The 15569-nt window shown below is 36.7% G+C and overlaps 1 protein-coding gene across 13 annotated transcripts in view; it reads right to left on the bottom strand.

Moving 5' to 3' along the window:
- LOC127687708 (uncharacterized) overlaps window positions 1-15569 on the bottom strand; it is a 472408-nt gene that overhangs the window by 379175 nt on the left and 77664 nt on the right. For 10 of the 13 annotated variants that reach the window (XR_007978481.1, XR_007978478.1, XR_007978480.1 and 7 more), the window contains 2 exons: window positions 8448-8510; window positions 6019-6117 (listed from right to left, as the gene is read on the bottom strand). The exons of the other annotated variants lie outside the window; for them this stretch is intronic. The gene's annotated coding sequence lies outside the window, so the exon portion shown is untranslated. The remainder of the gene's footprint in view (window positions 1-6018; window positions 6118-8447; window positions 8511-15569) is intronic. 13 annotated transcript variants of the gene reach the window in all.

The following is a 15569-nucleotide window of genomic DNA, read 5'->3' as shown; positions in this document are numbered from 1 at the left end:
TAGCATTCCAGGACTTCCAGCATCAGAGAAGAACCACAAGGGGGAAGACACCATGGGTTAGGCGAGTCGTAAAATAATGACCATGTGGGTTGGCTACCTGTAAATAAGAGCCGTCCAAATGAAACATGGCACATTCTATCGTGGGATTAGTAGTGGGAAATAGACAACAGTGAGAGGTGCACAATCTGCCCAGCTCTTGTGCTGATTAAGGCCAATTGTACATAGAAAGGTTGTGTGCAATGTTTGTCTGAGAACTAAGTGGTCAAAGGCAGGGTAAAAACCGGAGTTGGGATTAAATAATTTCTACACCATCCACATATACAACTCCTGCCCACCCCCACATACACAAATAATAAATGTAATTTTAAAGGGGGTTAAAGCACTTGTTAGTAAACATGAGGATCCACGTTCGATCACCAGAACCCATGTGGTAGGACAATAAACTGCCCAGTCACTATCCTCTGGCCTCTATAAATGCACACTAACACACACATATGAACACAGAATAAATTAATGTAATTATTAATTAATTAACTAATTAAAGGTTTTTCACATCATCTCTTGTTGGCCCAGACTCACTTCTGTCTTTGGTTTACATAGCTCGCTTCCCCACATCTACCTCTCCTTATCTCATGCCTATCATGCTTACATGTGTTTCTCCTCCCTAATCTCCACATTTAAATCTATATTAAACTCTTTATAAACTATTGTTCTGGGGACTAGACAGATGGTCCCCAGGTTAAAAGAACTTATTGTGCAATCATGAGGCCTGGAGTCCAAATTCCAGCATCCTCTAAACACCCATGAGTATAGCTTCCAGGAAACAGATATTGTCTTAGGCAGAAATAATGAAAAACTGCCAGTGATTTGGAGGAAAAAACACCTACAAATGTATGGCAAAAATGCAAAAACTCTGTTCTTTTAAAATATAGCCCACAAAAGAGTTAGGACCTGGGTTATGAATGAAAAGGAAGTAAGTGAAAAGCCCGGTTCCTTTCCTACCATGTAACCCAACCAAGTACCATTATTATCTCTACAAATCTGTTTCTTGCTGAGTGTGCCAATTTATATGCTGCTTCTCAATATCAAAAGGGAAACCACTTAGCAAAGACTCCTGGAACATAGTCCATACAGAGTAATTTATTAATTATTAAATTTTGGGACAAATGTTAAAAAGACAAGCAGTGTTTCATGTTTATTTTTAACTGTCAGACACAAGGCTTAATATCCTGACTTAAAGTTGAGACTGAGATATAAAAGGAATTACAAAAAGCCATTTTGCCAAGGACAAATGCTAAGTAAAAATAACTAGTACTATGGAAATATAATTTACATAGGCACAATCATAAGTTTATTAGAATAATTTGATGCATCACCTCAAAGTTTTTATTATTACAAAGATATGGTTTCATTTTCATAAACAATAAAGGGAAAACAACACATTAAAAAAAGAGAGCAAAGGTAGGAATGAAGAATATTACTAGGTTGCTTTACTTTCCAACTTAAGAACCAAAATTCAACACAGGAAAAACTCCTCGTACAAAAATGGTAGAAAACATCACACTAAAGATAATAAAACACGTCTCGTTCCTGAACACTTCAAAAAACAGACTTCCCTGAGATCTTCGAGTTTTCCTGTCTGGAAACAAGAAGCCCCAGTAAGTTATTTCATCACCACAATCCTATTTCCAACATCAAAGCAAAACCTAGGAAAGCCTCTCTGGTGGCTTTCTCATTCTCAGAAATTTATTTTTATTTTATTCTAGACATATAGAGAAACTACTTAAAAAGTTAAATAAATTCTGATTAGGTGCACAGAAGGCTGTAGCAGCACAGCACAGCTCCTAGGTGCAGGTGGGGCCCTGGGGGGCTGTGTCCCAAACAATCTTATACTCAGGTGGTCTCTGCGTACATGTCTGTACATGTCTGCTCAGTCCAGAGCCTAACTTCTAAACTGACTCTTAGTACATTTAATTTTGATGCTATGTCTAATATTGACCCATAGAATGAAATACCATGAAAAGTAAAAGGCATTGGAAGACAATTTCTAGACAGGGTTGGCTGCAAACTTAATAAAAGAGTATCTAGTTGTTTTATGAATAGCAAATATTTTCACAAGTGCCAAAGGGGTTAAAGTGCTTAAGATACAAAAACATACATCATAATGTTAAAACAAGAATATATTATCAAGTTATTATAGCCACTTTTTTTTAAGGAGAGGAAAATCTCCTTTCATCAATTTTCAATAGCAAGTGGAACTCAAACATTTCCTCTAATATTTGGCTTCTGATCATCTGCTCAGATTTAGAAATGAAAGAGATTTAAGTATAAAAGGTTGTTAAATATTATAAAACCCAGTGGCTGAAAAGAGGCAAAGAACAGACAGTGATGGAAAGCAAGACAAAAGAAGATCGCCGGCTCCTTGCTACTTTCAAAGAACAAGTGCCTACCAAGGACAAAATTTCGATGCAGACTATTTAAACAATCAGCCAACTTAGACTCACCCACCAGACTGCGCAACAAAGGAACTTAGACACTATTAAATATATACATCTGAGGGTTTTTCTCATTTTGACAGATGTTCAGGAAGTATTTACTTAGTGTTCAACATGCCACTGTGTACTTCCTTCAGCTACACATTTCTTGCTTTCTAGAACTCAAGTTTTTATCTTTTTATAATACCATGTAGAGGGGCTAGAGAGATGGCTCAGTGGTTAAGAGCACCAACTGCTCTTTCAGAGGTCCTGAGTTCAAATCCCAGCAACCACGCGGTGGCTCACTACCATCGGCAATGTTATCAAATGTCCCTTTTTAGTGTGTCTGAAGACAGCTACAGTGTACTCGTATACATAAAATAAATAAATCCTTTTTAAAAAATAATACCATATAAAAAATCCAGAAAGATAAAGCAATGTTGTACAAAGGTGTGCTTAAGAAACTAACTACAAACAATGAAGCAAGGCCTAAACAAGTTCAGGAAGTTACCCCATGATATACTGACAAAAATCACTAACTCTCAAAATTTTCTGAAAACAGATAACAGCTAATAAAAGCCTTAGAAAACTTGAAAAACTGATAGATAGACAGATAGATAGATAGATAGATAGATAGATAGATAGATAGATAAAGTATAAATGTGTGCCTACAATTATGTTTCCCAATACACTGTGTAAGCAGATGATTACAATCAAGAAAGACTAATTCCAGAAAAGAAATCCAGATGCCCAGACTCTGTTTTGCCTCATCTGGGTCTTTTATAAAATAATCCCAGTGTTTTATATCTGACAAAACAGGGAACCAAAGTAACTTGGATAAAACCAAACTCTAGATCCTTTCTACTGTGCTATATATCGGTCTTCTAGTAAATGCTTCTCTAAAAGAATGATTTTTTTTAAAAGATTTGTGGTTTTAACAATTTATTCCACAAGGAAACCAATGAGAAAGAATTTCCAATTTCTTTCAAATTGTAATGCAAGGAATAAAAACTACATAAAGGTCTTATGAATGTAAAGAGACTAGTTTTCTAAGACAGCTATGAAAATATTTCTTCTAAAAAACAAGTTCACTCAAATGAGGCATTTAGATTCTGGTTCCAAAAGAGGTTGTGTCCTTTCTTAAATCAGGGTTTCCCTACTCTGTAGCCTTCCCTTGAAAATACTGTTCTCCTGGTGCTATCTCCCAAAGGCTGGGATTAGGTACCACCGTGTCTACCTTTAGATTCTTAAAAATACTGAAGAACACAAACTTCAGTGTCTTCACTGTGACATAAGCCAAATGGCTAATAACTTATTTAGTTAATACGAAAACAATTCACCCCATGCTTTACAATTCCCAATCTAAATTTATACACAGTAGATTGGGTTTCAGGAAAACACCATCATCCAATTCCAGAAAACATAACTATGCACCGGTCATCTGCTCAGATTTAGATTTTGTTGTGATTCAAGTTGTCACTTGTAGAAGTTTGGACCTAGGTCTTCTTCCCAGCCCCATGCTCCCAGAAATAAAACTCAGACTCAAAATATGTATACTTACAAATATCTTGGCCTTATAGCTAGTCTTCTCTGACTAGGCCATAGTGCATTATAACCCACTTACTCAAATCTACTTTCTGACACATGACTACTTACCTGGGCTCAGGTACCATGTGTCAGTCTCGTCACATTTTCCCAGGCAAATATCTCATCCCTGGCTCTATCCCAGAATTCTTTCTGCCTTCTGAATGTCTCATCTTGTATTCTACACTTTCCTATAGGCTGTAGTTTTCTTTTAGTAAAATACACAAGATATTCTCTCTACAGTCACTAGCATCCTTAAAACCTTCAACTTCAAGTTGTTAATTATTCTAATTCTACTTGTACTTCTAAGGTACCAACACCACCAGCAATATCCAGAAGCCACCCAGAGGTTACTATGGCTTTTAAACACTCATGTGTACCTGCTTCTCCTTTCAGGACTTTATTTTGGTAATACTGCCACTCCAGTTGGATGTTAGCACCACGATGAAAAGGTGACCTTCCCGTGCCATAGTTGCTGACAGAGCCACTGTTTTTCCTGTGAGAAAAAAAAAAATTGAATTGTTTCTCTACATACAAAAGGATGTTAAGGTCATGTAATGGAATTTTTCATGCAATTTTAATTATATAATATTTGTTCTTTAATCACTTATGCATTAAATCTTAAAAAGCATTACCATATAACATCACCTAATGTTTTTTAAGACAGGGTCTTCTGAAATTCTCAATGCAGACCACGCTGGCCAGGAACTCACTGATGTTCACCTGCTAGGATTAAAAGCATGCACCACGCATGGCTCCAGCAATGTTTCTGAAAACCGACTCAATCTAAAATCAGCAGAGTCAGTTTTCCATGGCTTTTCATTTCTTACAATGAAAAGCAGACAACTCAGATCCCAGGCTCAAATTGTAGGAATAGACAACAAAACAAAAACTATAAACAGACTTTTACAATTCGGATATAAATACGTTTATACTCCCATTTTATTTTTTTTTTAATTTTATAGCAATAGAAACAAACTGGAGATTCATGCACAGCAATGAAAATCTGATGTTTAACATATAACCAAATGTGAATTTCAGACCCCCAGATTTTGCTTTGGTTAAGAACATTACTTTAATGTATCATTTCCTTTTCTGTATAAAATTACAAGACAACAATAATGTTGTAAAACTGATGTGCAAGTAAAACACCACAGGTTTAGAGGGCAGGAGACTCAGAACAAAGAAACACATAACACAGAAAGTCTTCTTGCCTCTCCATATAAACTAGAAAAAAGAACAATTTACTAGAAGGTAAGTTGTCCCAAGGCTAAAACTAATTCTTTCAAATTCAAAATAATACTTTTCAGAGCTAAGTCACAACTACCTAGGACAAAAATAAAGCCTTGTTGGGAATCTAGAATTTTCTAGGATTTTCACATAAGAGAAAAACTGACTTTAAATAGAAAACACTATTGTAGCTTTCTTGTCAAGAAAGAACTAAGGAAAAATCCTAAATAAATGTTTCAATACTAGTAAGTAGTACACACATAAACCTAAAATTTCATTTTAAAAAAAAAAGCAGACTGCCCAGATGACTCACCTCTAGAGTATAAAATTATCAAAACCCAAAGATTAGTATGTTTACCTACATTCATAGAGGAGGTACTTCAACAGAAGAACAGAAAGTCTGAAGACACAGGATAATAGAAATTTTCCCTTAACAAACAATAAAAAGATATGAAAAATATCCAGAAAATATCCTCATCTATTTGAGATAATACAGTCCTCAATTTAAGATACTCTTCTCTGTATATTTCAGCTTACACCAAGCAGTAGTTTTCTAATTTTCCTACACTTGTGAATATAGGCTCCAGCCAATTTGAACAAAGGAATAGATTTGACTAAGAAAAATCAAAATACTTTCCAAAGAATACATTGTTATCAACTCACACACACACACACACACACACACACATTGATATGTATCAACTTTCTTAAAACAAACAAGAATACAGACCTTTGAGATCTGTTATATTTCTTATAGCCCCTGAGACAAAGAAGCAATCAATATCAACATGCCTTACAGAGCTCTGCTGTCTGGGCCAGCTCAATTTGCCTAAAAGGAAAAAAGAACATTCAAACCCAAACTAATACTTATCATTTAAAACAGATTAGTTAATTTTAGAAATCACATTCAAGAAGAATGGTATCATAACATAATATAGAATATACTATGGGCTGTATACCACCTTAATAGATGAATTTCAGTTTCTCTAGTTATCTGATAGAATTTTAAATCACTTCTAACAACACCATGGTATTCTTTCTTATTCTATTTTCTAATTGTCTTCTTTTAAAATTTAATTTTACAAGATAAATTTGATTATTTGTAACAATTTTGGTATGTGTAGTTTCACATACTTAGCTTTAATAAGCTCCATTCTGCACAACTCTACAAACTTTATTTAATGAAACAACAATAACAATGGCTACTGCCTCCCAGTGTTCTTGATAAGTATTAAAACAAAGAGGTTTACAGGGGGATAGATTAATTCTCACAGCACTATGGAAAACATTACTACTACCCCCACCTTTTATAGACTAGTAATTTAAGTCCCACAGCTGATGAATGCCCAAATTGCAATTTAACTCCAGTCTGCTTGATTTCCAACTTTTTAGGCTATCATACTACTCTTCTAATTAGACATATTTCAAAAAGTCCACAGAAAAAACAAAAATCTACATACAAAGGGAATTTTTCTTTCACCATTAGATGTTGCTAGTTCTGCAGCACGTTTATTGCATTTATGGAGCTGAAAGTTAATATTATCTCATAAGGACAATTACTGACTTAGAAAAACCACAGATTGTTTATAAGGATTATTATAATCCAACTATTAGGATAATATTACTTTATAATAATTTTATTACAAATACCCCTCATGGTGTTCCAAAATATAATAGTACAGGTCCTAAATCTAAGAATCTAAACTCTAAGAACTTTCTAAGCTTATAAGAAGTTCTGATGTCAAAGAATATGCTTGCGTATCAGCTTTAAACAACAAAACAAAACAAAATAAAAAACTTACTCCCGAACAACTGAGCCACTTCACGTACTAACTGTGAGGCGATTGTCTAGTCCCACTAGGTGCAAGGCACTGAACCTTTCTCCCTGCTGCTTTTAAGCAGATGTATGCTGGGCATCACTGATTCCTGTCGTTCCTCTTGCAGAGAGGAAATGGGCCAGAAAGGCAAACACCCATGCATGCTCCTGTCGCAGAAAGTGGCAGAGCAAGGACTCAGATCCAGGCTACACTAAATCAAACTCTTGCCATTCTCTATGTAAATTTCACTAATCACGATCTTTCTTTTGTAGAACAAGGTATCAAACTCAGGGCCTTGAATATGTAAGGCAAACAACAATCACAATTCTACTGTTCAAAGAACTATGAAACAGAAGGTAAACAACCTAAAAAATGTTAAATATTTAAGGGGCACAGAAGATTTAAATAAAATGCCTATCACATGGTTTCTTACAACATATAAATTTAAAAATTTACTCCCATTCATTGACCTAACTCATAATAGTATTCTAAAGCTTTCAAGATCAAGTGACCTTTGGTTAAAAAAAAAACCCAAGAAACAAATAACAGATGGCATTATTATGAAATATTCCAAACTACTGGCTAAAAGCCTATTTAGATATACAAACAAATAACATAAGAGCAACAAACATTCACATAGAAAGACCCTGCAACTTTCTAAAACCCCATTAGCATCTCCCTCTTTATGCCTCCCTTTCCACAGTTATAAAGATTACTATCATATAATCTTGAACCTTACTTTTTGCCCACAAAAAAAAAGAGACCAAAACCTTTGTCAAAATAACTGAACTAGAATCTAGTTTAAGTAACAACTATCACAAAACAGCTTCCTGTTGGATTGGGATGACAAGTGTTAGCCACACACACAAATGAGACAATCTACATAGATGTTAAACCAATCTCCCTAAGTTTACCACATAGTTACAACAGTTCTATTTCAATTTTAATTTTTAAGAGTGCATTATTGAAACAGCCTTCTAGAAAATCTCAATTACCCTTACCAATCAGCATCATTCTCACAGGAGATTAGGAACGGAATATAAAATGTCACGTTTATACAGCTCATAAATTCAGCTGTTTATAAAGTCCCCATGAAGAAGGAAAGCTTGGAATCCCAGTGCATACAGCACTGAAATGACCTGACATTTTGAGGTAGCCACAGTTAAGTTTAATGGGAAACATAGTAGCAAAGTTTTCAGTTACAGTTACTGTAACTTATATAACCTAACATTCCTAGAGGATTTTTATATTAAGAAGTTTGGAATCATTAGAATACCAGTAAGAACATCAGAATGAAAGCATCAAATAGAACTGTATTGAAGAAAACAATTTTAGTACCTACCTGTGTCAGGTACAAGGGAAGACCAGCCTGTTTTTATTTTGTTCCAAATCAGAGGAAGCTTGCCTGTTAAGATAAAGGATTGAGCAGGAAGTGAAGATCCACTTAAATATATTTAAAGTGCAAATTTACTAGGTATCACCAAACACCCAGAAGTCAACAAAATGATGTATTTAAAAAAAATCAAGCCAGGTGCAGGACTTAAACCACAGCACTCAGAGACTGAGGGCAGGCAGATCTCTGTGAGTTCGAGGGTAACCTGGTCTACAAAGTGAGTTCCAGGACAGTCAGGGCTATACAGAAAACCCTGACTCAAAACCAAAACAAAATTCTGACAGTTAGCTTTAGTGTTGAACCATTATGACTCTAGATATCAATAGTAGCATATCTGACAAACAAATATGCATGTATTACTGGCAAGAAAATACACTGTTAACAAAACATGTCTATGCTGCTACAGCAGACTAGACAAAGGCATATTAGGAAAACAGCTGTGTAAGAAATATAGTAAAACACACATTTAAATAACTAACAGTATTTGGATTTGTATTAAAGAGTCAGACCACACAAGCAGACCATCATGTACTTAGGTGATGCCATGTGAACCTTCTCTCTATTTTAATTAGTCAATCAAAGGTTAGAGTCTATGATTGGGTAGTGGAGGGGAAAGGTGGGATTGGAGGTTCAAAAGGGGGAGCAGGTAGAGGAAGAAAAAGAGAGAAAAAGAGGAGAGGAGGAAGCCACTATGGACCACATGGATGGGAGAAAGCACAATTCTTAGTGATTGGGAAGTAAGTATTTTGCCAATGAAGACATATGACTTATAATTAAAATATTTGGATTATGTGTCATTTATATGGGCTATAAGGGTTGGAAATTTTAGCAACAAATTCGTGCACCTTATGTCCAGCTTAGAACTGAACTAAATTGAGAGGAAAATCCAGCCCCCTATATCCTAAACAACCAGAGGTAACATCGCAGCCCTGAGCTGGGCCACAAGGTGGCGCCAATGTCACAGCATAGTTGGGGTTCCCTGAGCCTGAGAAAAATTCAAGGACCCCAAATCAATGCTGCCTGAAAAGCAACATTCACAGCTGAAGATCAGCAATTGAACAACAACAGCTATCTTTCCAGAGCTTTCTTCACAGACACAGCAGACTGATCTAGGCATTTCAGCTGCAAGCCAAACTTCCCCTGCAGCTTTCAAATTTCCAATATCCCCCCACCACACTTCTAAACAGGGCACAGGACAGACAAACCAGCTCTCCCAAATGCTTACACTGCAGGCTGCCTAATATCAACACACATGCTGAAGGCTATAGGCCAGACAAAAGATCCAGAGAGCAAAAAAACACAAAAGCCAAAGATCTTTGTGCAGTCAGCCCCTCCCTACTAATTAAAGACCAATAATAAATACTAGTAAAGACTAATAAAAAGGCCAATAATAAATACTAATAAAAAACTAATAATAAAAGAACCACAATTTTCTAAATCCAACACCAGAGGGAAACAAACATACCAAATAATAAGACCAAATATTAAGAAATAAATAGTAATTACTGCAATTGTTTTCTCATTCATTTCCTTCCACATGAATAAGGTGCTACAGAGAATTAAGGAGTTTCTTAACTAGTGATTATAAAAAGCAATGATATTTTTAAACAATTTTTTGTTTGTCAGAGTATATGTGACCGAAGTCTAGAAATTAAATTTGCCAAGGTACATTGAAGAAAATTTTGCATTTTCTAGAGACTAACTCTAAAACCTGTACTAGGATAGACTCTGAAGAAACACTTTACCAGCAAAATTTGTAATTATAAACAATATGATCTACCCTCATTAAGCATAGCAAATATTTTGATTGATTAGTACTTAGTTTTAACTCAACAAACCTGTCCCTAATAGTTAGTTTCAGTCATCACAGAGACAACAGTACAATACTATACTAATGAAAATGTAGCTCTAGCTTTTGTCTCTATAACAAGGACTAAACTGCTAAGGACTGCTAAGGACTAAAGAGTGCTAATAATCACATACATTAAGAGTCATAGCCCAGAGAAACAGATGACACTATGTACTAGATACTTGTGCAATGTTCCTAATTCTCAGTATTACCAGCAATGCTGAGATAAACTAAAGTACGTTAAATTGTTCTATGCAAAATATCTACTTCCTCAGGACAAAATTCTTGACAGTAATGTGAACTTTAAGAGTTACAGTTTATGAACACTGAAAACACAGAGTTGGTATATAAAGTCACATCATACCTGAAACCGTATCATAAACTAAAAAGAAAATAATTATCTAGACATGTAACTGTCTTTATTCATTAAACACACCCATTTTCCCAGTCATCATTCTCAGACTGCTTCCTCCAACAGCCCTGCCTCGTGGTGGGTAGAAGAAATTAAGTCAATTTTATATAATAACGTACTCTTCGTTGATATTTATCAAGGGAAATGGGAAATTTGAAAATTCAAATGTCCAATTAACGGAAGACAAAAGATTAATGCCAAGTAAATTTTGTCAAATGCATTATTTTCAGGATGCTTTATCAGTACAATCTGTCCAGAGAACTTCCTCCCTACAGATTAAGCCTCATATTTAAACACATTTCAACCTTTCAACTGGCTGAGTGAGGTCTATAGAGAATGAATCCATGCCCTCCTGAATAACAGCACTTAACATTCACTTTGCATAAAACATCAATAAATCAAATTAACAGTCACTTACTTGTTACCACTACTTAGTTAAACAATCTACTAAAATATTCCCTTTGGAGTGTTTGTAGAAAGATACAGAGAGGAGGGGATATGTTCTATGGTGATGTGGTGAGGTATGGGAGAATGGGGTGCCTCAGCAGGCCCATGCCAAGGCATCCCTTCCCCCTGAGGACCAGCCACATGATGGTATAGTATAGAATAGAGTTTATTAAGGGCATGGGGAGGGGAGTTAAGAGGGTGGTAGAGGCAGAGAAAGAGACACTAGAGAAGTAGAGTAGAGATGTAGAGGCCAACCATGGCACGTGGAGAGAGAGGGGGGAAGGCAATGAGAGAAGAGAAAAAGGGAAGCAGGAAAAGAGCAAGGGAGGAGAAAGAGACCAAGAGGGCAAGAGAGCAAAGAGGGGGCGACCAGGCTCTTTTATAGTGGGTCAGGCCTACCTGGCTATTGCCAGGTAACGATGGGATGGAGTTTGGACAGAATGCTAACATCCTTCATCATCTGACAGAAAATGGCTCTTAAACTAGGTCATACTAGCCAATCAAGAAAACACACACAGTATAACACACCTGCCATACAAACTGCACCCCGTGAGAAGTTCATTAAAAGAACACAGCACAAGGGACTGATTATCAGGATAAAATATGTAATACATGAGGCTGAAATATAATACAGCAAGGGGGTATTACTGCACACCCATGCCAAGATGTGCTCTTGAGAAATTACTACATGCAAGAGATCAGGTGTGAGGAGGTTTACTGGGAGATAGCAGAGGGGTGAGGACCTGCAGACTGGGTAGAGGCAGACAAGAGCAGAGCCATGAGGGCAGATAAGGGAAGAGGGAGCCAGAGGACAGAAAACACTGGCAGAACTAAACTGTACCATACAACACCAGGATTACCAAACACTGACACGTCTCTAGCTTCAGTCTTAGGGACTAACTAGTAAGCTCATTATTAGACCAAAAGAGGCAGAAAGTCAAATTTTTCTAGCCACAACTTAGACTATCACTGCATTACATTTCATAAATTAAATACAATATTTACGCTGCTTTTGGTAATTATGCATGTTTATATCAAAGATTATTATATGAAGCATTAAATACCCTATTAAAGTCAAATTAGCTTTTGTAAGATTTATAAGAATCTTTAACACTTAAAACATATTTTATCCACACACATGACTCTTTAGTTTTTGAAATGACCTTTGATTTGGTTTCTCTTTCTGAAATTTGTATTAATGACATATTATATACATGAAATATCGTTAAAGACACACAGAAGTTGTCAGCTAAGTCATAGGAGTAAAAAAGAAAATTTAAATGTTTTAGGGGCATATGGAAAAGGCCCTGAGAATAAATTACTAATTCTGCGAACAGAAGAGTTTTGCTTTCAATTTTGCTCCAGGCAGGTGTGAGGGTGTTCAATGGTGTATTCATTACAAGCCCAGAACTGCCATGTGTTTCTCTCAAATTCTCCTTAAGTAGCTTATTTACCAGTCCTGAAGACTTTATCCCTTAAGAGTCAGAGAAATTCCTATTAGAAAATTACTGTTTCCAAGAAACTCTGAATCTATTCACCTACTTTTAAAAACAAATGACTTGAGAATTCTGCTAATGTGCATGTCACAGTCATTAATGTAACTGAATAAGAATGTCCCCCACAGACTCAGATATTTGGACACTTAGCTGGTGGTGCTCCTTGGAAGGGATTAACAGATGCGGCCTTGCTGGAGGAAGTGAGTCCCCAGAGGTCAGCTTTGAGAGGTTAAAGACTGTTGCCATATTCAGTCTGCTTTCTCTGCTTCACACTTTGTGCCTGCAGATGTGAGCTCTCTGCATTCTACTCCAGCTGCCACGCCTGCTGCTTGCTGCATTGCTGCCCATCATGATGTCTATTAAACTATAAGCAAAGTTACTTTCTCATGGGAAGGGGAACAGAAAGGTCGCTTCCTCAGGTTTGCAGCTTGCTTGGGAGAACATCAGGTTCTCTGCGTGAGGAAGTGTCTCCTCTGTCTTGGTCGGCTGAGAATGACAAAGACCCTAGGTTGCCTGGAAACTAGCAAGCTGCAAGCAATCTCCTCATGCGATTTCTCTACAGATAATAAAATATATCTTCAAATTTAAAGCCAGGTATGGGGTATTACACCTATAATTTCAGTGTCTGGGAGGTAGAATGAGGAGAATCAGGAGTTCAAGGACAGCTTCATTTGCATAATGAGCTCAGGACCAGGCTAGGCTACAGAAACAGTATCTGTTCTGAATGAATACATACATACATACATACATACATACATACATAAAAAATTAAAAATAGTAATTCATTTGATTGCTCATTTAAGAGCACCTATGCTCACCAAGGTTTCTGCTGTGAAAAGCCAGTGAGAAAATCCTTACTGATAGTGTAATAAGGAGAGTAGACAGGTCTGATACTCAGATAGATGCTTAGACTATAGATATGGATCAGGAGTGCAGTATTTGCCTGTCTTTCAAGAGGCTGTGAGCTTGGTGTCTATATTGAAGGAAAAACAACACCAAGCAAAGCCCACAAGAAACTAAAACTGTTTTCTATACAAAATTGTCCCAACCAAAGACACCTCCCAAGTAATGGAAATTAGTCAAGTATCAGAAGAGAACAAAATTTACAAAGATCTGCTACTTCTCCCCAAATGGGGTTCTTTCCACTCTGAGACCAATCTGTCAACTCCAGAGGAGTGGCTGAAAAGTAGCCATGTTTTTAACAAACACCATACTAAAAGAATGAGGACTGCAGTCTACAAATCTTCCAAATATTCTGATCTCTATATAAGGGGTTAGTATCTCAGAAATAAGAACAAACTAGAAGTAAACAAATCAAGTTTTCCAGAAATTAAACCCCACCTCACTTTAGTTTATCTGTGAAGTGGACTGAAGTAACTGGCAAGAAGCAACTGGCAAGACCAACTATATTCCATGTAGCAGCTATCCCTGGTGGTCAACTTGACTATATCTGGAATGAACTCTGACCTGGATCTTGGCTTAGAGATCTTGAGACACAGTGGCTATGAATCCCAGAAGATTTTGACAGGGAAATCTCTTAAGTTCAAAGTCATCAGGGAGCAGGGCAGTGGTGGTACACACCTGTAATCCCAGCACTCTGGGAGGCAGAGGCAGGTAGATTTCTGAGTTTGAGGCCAGCCTGGTCTACAGAGTGAGTTCCAGGACAGTCAGGACTATACATAGAAACCCTGTCTCAAACAACCAAAAAAAAAAAAAAAAAAAGAAACAAGAGTTGAACCTAACCAACTCTACAGTCTACTATCATTCTATACACTTAAAGAAAACAACACAGACAGATACACACAAACACACCCACAAACACACACACACAAAAATCCCTTCATGGGCTAGAGAAATGTCCCACTGGCTCCACAATTTAGAGTACTGAATGATTGTTTAAAAAAATAAAGGATTTGTATCTAGTACCTTTATAGGGGCTCACAATCACCTGTGACTACATACGAACAGATACCATAGGCAAAATGCCTACCATATTCTTTAGTTTTACCCTCCCTAGTACAGAGGATCAAATTCCTCTAATCTTTTTTTTTTTTTTTTGAATTTTAAAGACAGAGTTTTTCTGTATAGACCTGGCTGTCCTGGAACTCACTCTGTAGACCAGGCTGGCCTCAAACTCAGAAATACGCATGTCTCTGCCTCTCAGAGTGCTAGGACTACAGATATGTACCACCACTGCCCGGTGAATCCTCTATTTTTAAAGGAAGTTTTGTTAATTCAATATCAAGAACACATTTGTAGAGCCGGGCGGTGGTGGTGCACGCCTGTAATCCCAGCACTCTGGGAGGCAGAGGCAGGTGGATTTTTGAGTTCGAGGCCAGCCTGGTCTACAGAGTGAGTTCCAGGACAGCCAGGACTACACAGAGAAACCCTGCCTCGAAAAAATCAAATCAAAAAAAAAAAAAAAAAGAACACATTTGTAAAATGTTAATATCTGGGAGTGGTTGGATATGCAGAGAAGGAACATTTGTAATCAGTTTAATTTCTTTCTTTCTTTCTTTCTTTCTTTCTTTCTTTCTTTCTTTCTTTCTTTCTTTCTTTCTTTCTTTCCTTCCTTCCTTCCTTCCTTCCTTCCTTCCTTCCTTCCTTCCTTCCTTCCTTCCTTCATTGTTTGTTTGTTTGTTTGCTTGCCTTCTTGTTTACTTTTTTTTGGATTTTTTCGAGACAGGGTTTCTTTGTGTAGCTAGCCCTGGCTATCCTGGAATGCACTCTGTAGCCCAGCTATTGTTATGCATTTTGATTAAAAAAAAAAAAAACTTTTAAAAGGTTTGGTTCATCTGGCACTTAAAAGAAATAGACAAAAAGCAGGAGAAAAATACATGGCTGTGACTTCTTTCTGGTGGCTTAAG

The sequence above is a fragment of the Apodemus sylvaticus genome, chromosome 6, assembly GCF_947179515.1.
Source record: "Apodemus sylvaticus chromosome 6, mApoSyl1.1, whole genome shotgun sequence".
Taxonomy (NCBI): domain Eukaryota; kingdom Metazoa; phylum Chordata; class Mammalia; order Rodentia; family Muridae; genus Apodemus; species Apodemus sylvaticus.
This window is presented reverse-complemented; position numbering and strand designations above follow the sequence as displayed.